The following is a 6,402-nucleotide window of genomic DNA, read 5'->3' as shown; positions in this document are numbered from 1 at the left end:
CATGGCTTTACGAAGGGGAAGTCATGTCTGACAAATTTGCTTGAGTTCTTTGAGGACATAACGTACAGGGTGGATAAAGGGGAACCAGTGGACGTAGTGTATTTAGACTTCCAGAAGGCATTCGACAAGGTGCCACATAAAAGATTATTGCTCAAGATAAAGAATCACTGGATTGGGGGTAATATTCTGACATGGGTGGAGGATTGGTTATCTAACAGGAAGCAGAGAGTTGAGATAAATGGTTCATTCTCGGACTGGCAACCAGTAGCCAGTGGTGTTCCGCAGGGGTCGGTGCTGGGTCCCCAACTCTTTACAATCTATATTAACGATTTGGAGGAGGGGACCGAGTGTAACATATCAAAGTTTGCAGATGATACAAAGATGGGAGGGAAAGTAGAGAGTGAGGAGGACATAAAAAACCTACAAGGGGATATAGACAGGCTGGGTGAGTGGGCGGAGATTTGGCAGATGAAGTACAATATTGGGAAATGTGAGGTTATGCACTTTGGCAAGAAAAATCAGAGAGCAAGTTATTATCTTAATGGCGAGAAACTGGAATGTACTGCAGTACAAAGGGATCTGGGGGTCCTAGTGCAAGAAAATCAAAAAGTTAGTATGCAGGTGCAGCAGGTGATCAAGAAGGCCAACGGAATGTTGGCGTTTATTGCTAGGGGGATAGAATATAAAAACAGGGAGGTATTGCTGCAGTTATATAAGGTATTGGTGAGACTGCACCTGGAATACTGCATACAGTTTTGGTGTCCATACTTAAGAAAAGACATACTTGCTCTCGAGGCAGTACAAAGAAGGTTCACTCGGTTAATCCCGGGGATGAGGGGGCGGACATATGAGGAGAGGTTGAGTAGATTGGGACTCTACTCATTGGAGTTCAGAAGAATGAGAGGCGATCTTATTGAAACATATAAGATTATGAAGGGGCTTGATCGGGTGGATGCGGTAAGGATGATCCCAAGGATGGGTGAAACTAGAACTAGGGGGCATAATCTTAGAATAAGGGGCTGCTCTTTCGAAACTGAGATGAGGAGAAACTTCTTTACTCAGAGGGTAGTAGGTCCGTGGAATTTTCTGCCTCAGGAAGCTGTGGAAGCTACATCATTGAATAAATTTAAAACAGAAATAGACAGTTTCCTAGAAGTAAAGGGAATTAGGGGTTACGGGGAGCGGGCAGGAAATTGGACATGAATTTAGATTTGAGGTTCAGATCAGATCAGCCATGATCTTATTGAATGGCAGAGCAGGCTCGAGGGGCCGATTGGCCTACTCCTGCTCCTATTTCTTATATTCTTATGCTTTTTCTTTTAACCTGATATCATCCTTGACTTCCTTAGTTAGCCATGGTTGGTCACCCTTTTTGTGGAGTCTTTCCTCCTCACAGGGATATATTTTAGTTGCGAGTCATAAAATATCTTTTTAAATGTTTGCCACCGCTTATCCACCATCATACCATCTAATCTGTTTACCCAGTCCACTTTAGCCAATTCCACCCTCATTCCTTTATAATTGCCCTTATTTAAGTTTAATACAGTAGTTTCAGACCCAAGATCCTCGCTCTCAAACTGGATGTGAAATACTATCATGTTATGATCACTGCTTCCCAAGGGATCCTTTACTTTGAGATCATTAATTAATCCTGTTTCGTTACCCATTACCAGATCCAAAATGGCCTGTTTCCTGGTTGGTTCCCCGACGCATTGGTCTAAGAAACAGTCCCTAATACGCTCTATGAACTCCTCCTCAGGGCTATTTTTGCCAATTTGATTTGTCCAATCTATGTGAAAGTTAAATTCACCCATGATTATTGCATTACCTTTTTTACGAGGGACAGCGGAACTTCAATAATAATTTGTTCAGCTACAGTACCAGGAGGGAAACCAAGGTCGCTTGTAAATGCAGTCACTGCGCATTGTCTGCTTGGGTCAGTGGTACCATTCTCCTTTGAGTCAGAACATCTAAGACCCATTGCTAGAGTTTAGCTCATAATTCAAGCTAATATTTCAGTGTAGTACCGAGGGAGTGCTGCATTGTTGGAGGTGCCGTCTTTCACATGAGACTTTAAATTGAGATCCCGACTGCCCGTTCAGATGGGCGTAAAAGATCCCATGACGTCATCTAAAGAAGAGCAGGAGAGTTCTTCTGGTGTCTTGGCCAACATTCATCCCTCAACCAACACCACCAAAACAAATTAACTAGTCACTCATCGTATTGCTGTTTGTGGCACCTTGCTTTTTGCAAATAGGCTGCAGCGATGCTCCTACATTACTACAGTGACCACACTTCAAAAATACTTAATTGGCTGTAAAGTGCTTTGGGTTGTCCTGAGGATGTGAAAGCTTTTTTCCCCACACTCAATAAAGAAAGAGGCAAGGGGGGAGTTATCGGTGCAGTAATAGAACATGTGCTTGTCAGGCCCTGATTTTCCCTTCAGAAAATTGTGCACTGATGAGCGCAGAAGTGGAATTTCTATCCGACATTATTTTAAAAATTGCTCTAAACTATATTAGTTTGTGATTACCTGGCTGCGAGGGTGGAGGGCGGGGGGGGGGGGGTGGTTGGTGGTAGGAAGTGTCTGGTCATGATGCTCCAGCCATCATGAGTGTGGGGCAGGCTTGACGGACCAACTGGTCTTTTCTTGCCCGTCATTTTCGTATGTGATTATGTGGTGGCCCAATATAAACAGGTTAAAGTTTGATATCTATGTGAAAGTTGGCCTTTGATAAATTAAAAATCGTTTCTATAAAATCTCTCACTAGGTTAGAAAAAAAAATTCCTTACCGAATCCTTGTTCAGCAAAGGCCTAGTTGTGAAGCTAGTTTGCGCCAGTCGTTGCCGGTAACCGTACAAGGTTCAAGAAGTATCTGGAGCTGCTCAAACAACTCACGAGGGATCCTGTCTCAAAACAAAAGTGGGTAAGTGTGTATTGCTCCCGGCTGTACTCTCATGCATGTTCATGCTCTATGTAGGGTTACCACCTTTTGCCAAGTCCTAGAACAGACATGGGGTGGGATCATGGTCTTGAGTTTGGGAATTTGCTTTGCTGATCATGAAAACTCATCACAAACCTTAAACTCTTGGAGCCTGAAATTTCTGCTGCCTGAAGTGCAATGGGAGCAGGGCTTCCATCTTCCAGTCTGTTCCAGCCCTGACCCATTCCTACAGTGAACGTTAGGACTGCCACCATGCTGCATTCCTCTAATTTGGATCTTTTTGTAGCTTTTATCATGCAGGGTGATACAGTCACTTTAACTGGGGCACCTTGAATTTAACGGGGCAGGAATTGCTCGAAGTGGCAAACCAACAGTGCTCGCCGCTCCATAGATTTATACTAACCCACTAACTTCCGGGCACCTCCTCGAATAGGAAGCGGAGAAGAGCCCAGCGTCAGTTCAGGCGAAGCTAGGACCCTGGGAGAAGCGAGAGGATCGATCTCTCCCCTCAATCAATCAGATCACAGTGTTTTTAACATGCTGCGTTCACTGTCTCTTCCGACTTGGAACATGAAAACCAGGAGGTGAAAGGTACAACATTAAAATCAATGTAAAAACAGTTATAGACAGCGAAAAAAAGAGAGGGTAAGAAATAATTGAATTAAATAAAAGAAACAGAAGGGAAAAGTAAAAAAAAATGTTAATTTTTAAAAAAATTTTTAATGACCAAAACTCATTAAAATATGGAGTAATGAGACTCCACATTTTTAAAAGTTCATTTTTAGTTGACAGTCATTAAGACTTCCCGTGTGTTAAAACTTAGTTTAGATCTGGTATTTTTAAGCGTACCTGTTTCGTGGCGATATTAGTTACTTTCCAGCTGGGCAGATGAGCAAGTTTGCAATTTTTCAATGATTTCTCTGATTGCAGCGTGCGATGTACCTTTAATTCAAAGCTGTCATATCGCCGGCGAATCAGTAGGAGCAAATTCTCGATTTCTGCGTTTCACTGCGCACGTGCAAACACCGGAACTTGCTCCTCCATTTTGCCACTAACAACGGAGAGCGCTGTTGAGCTCTCCATTACTTTGCGAGCGATTTCTGCCCCAATATATTTTTTTTGCCAGTTTTTCACCCTCTTCTGCCAAAGTCACCAAATCTTATTCGGCTACGGTTCCACCAATGCTGACAGCACTCTGTATACCCCCTAAGTGGCATTCAAATGTCAGCAGGCAATTATGCCATTGAGGACATCACAATTGAACCAAGTCTTGTCCTCTCCACTTTCCAGCAGGCGACATTAGACAGTGATTAGAGGTGACAACCTGACTAATTATTCCCATTCCTTTCTTGGGGCACTAGAGTCAATTATATTGCCATGCCACGCACTCACATTGCAGCTTAACACGTTGAAACATGTTAATGCACTTCACACAACAAATTACATTAGAAGTGCAGTGACTGTGACGTAGGCAAACGCAGCATTACAAAAACAAGCACACAGGACAACAAGTGTGAATCTTTAAGATATCACTAATACAAAGAGCCATTTTGTGTTAAAAGTAACTCAATAACTACTTTTTAGTCATAAATTATGGAATATTTCAAAACAGTAACATTCAAAAGTCTACCCATGGACAAAGGGACTGATAGCTTTCCTGAAGTTGCTGTGATATTGACCTATCTGCCCCATATAGACATTGTTATAAAGAAAAAGGAGAATTATATAGAAATTACAGCATGAAAACAGGCCATTTCACCCAACCAGCCCATGTGGGTGTTTATCCTTCACATGAGCAGTAATTTTAATCCCATGTCGCTGCCCTGTTCCCAGATCCCTTTATTCCCCCTTTCCTTCAACCACCTATCTAACTTATTCTTAAATGTTGACACGGCCTCTGCTTCAATCACTAACTCTGGTAGTATATTCCACAGCCTCAGAACCTTTTGTATAAAGTTTCTCCTGCTCTCTGTCCTAAATCTCTTGCATTTAATCTTGTATCTGCATCCCCTCATCCTGGACTCCTCAATCACTGGAAACATTCTGTTTCTATCCACCCTCTCCCATCCTTTCAATTTTAAATACCTCTGTCAAATCACCCTGTAATCTTCTCTCTTCTAACAAATACTTTGAGTCTTTCTGCATATTTGTATTTCGACATACCTGGCAGTATCCTAGTAAATCTGTGCTGTAACCTTTCTATTGACTACACTTCAAAAGTACTTCATTGATGTTAAACTTATATAGAACCTTGGTTAGACCACACTTATAATATTGTGCACAGTTCTGGTCCCTGTATTGCAAAAAGGATCTATAGGCACTAGGGAAGGTGCAAAAAAGATTTACAAGAATGATACCAGAACTGAGAGGTTATAACTATCAGGAAAGACTCAACAGACTGGGGCTCTTTTCTCTAGAAAAGAGAAGTCTGAGGGGTAACCTAATAGAGGTCTTTAAAATCATGACTGCGTTTGATAGGGTAGATGTAGCGAAGATATTTCTACTTGTGGAGGGAGTCCAAAACTAGGGGTCATAAATATAAGATGGTCACTAATAAATCCAGTAAGGAATTCAGGAGAAACTTCTTTACCCAGAGAGTGGTTAGAATGTGGAACTTGCTACCACAAGGAGTAGTTGAGGCAACTAGCATAGATGCACTTAAGGGGAAGGAAAAGAAGGAAATGCTGATGGGGTTAGATGAAGAGGGGTGGGAGGGGGCTTATGTGGAGCATAAGCACCAGAATAGATCAGATGAGCCGAATGGACTGTTTCTGTGCTATAAATTCTTTGTAATGTAAAAAGCGCTTTGGATCGTCCTGGGGCCATGAAAAGCACGATATAAATAGGAGTTCTTTCTTCTTCTTCCAACATCTTTCCTACTGTGTGGAGCCCAAAATGGCACACAGTACTCCAACTGTGATCTTACTAAGGTTTTATATAGATTCACCATTACATCACAAGTTTTAAACATTTTATAGCCAACTAGTGTAAGGGTAAGAAAACAATTAAACCCATTGTTCTGGGAGATGACTTGTGTGAACACTAGTTACTGTTACTCTTGACCCAGATGCCTTGTTCTTTGTCTTCAGACTTTTTGTTTAACTCATTCTTGAGAGGTGGGTGTCACTGGCAAGGCCGGCATTTATTGCCCATTCCGAGTTGCCCTGAGAAGACGGTGATACAACTCAGATAGGTCACTTCCAGCTCACAGAGAGTGCCTGGTGCACTCACCTATTGCAGTGATATTTCTCTGGAATCCTAATAGTAGCACACCCTGTGCTTGGCGCATGGAAATGAAGACTCTCTGTGTATTGATCTTCCAGACCCTGTGCAGAAGGTTTCGATCAATCAGCTAGAATGGCTTCAACTCAACTCTTTCACCACAGGCTAAGGACCCTATTTTCCCCATAAAAATACTATCCGAACTATCAACCACGCAGCCTAAAGTTGTGCATTA

The sequence above is a fragment of the Heptranchias perlo genome, chromosome 27 (assembly GCF_035084215.1).
Source record: "Heptranchias perlo isolate sHepPer1 chromosome 27, sHepPer1.hap1, whole genome shotgun sequence".
Lineage (NCBI taxonomy): Eukaryota > Metazoa > Chordata > Chondrichthyes > Hexanchiformes > Hexanchidae > Heptranchias > Heptranchias perlo.
Note: the sequence above shows the minus strand (reverse complement) of the source record.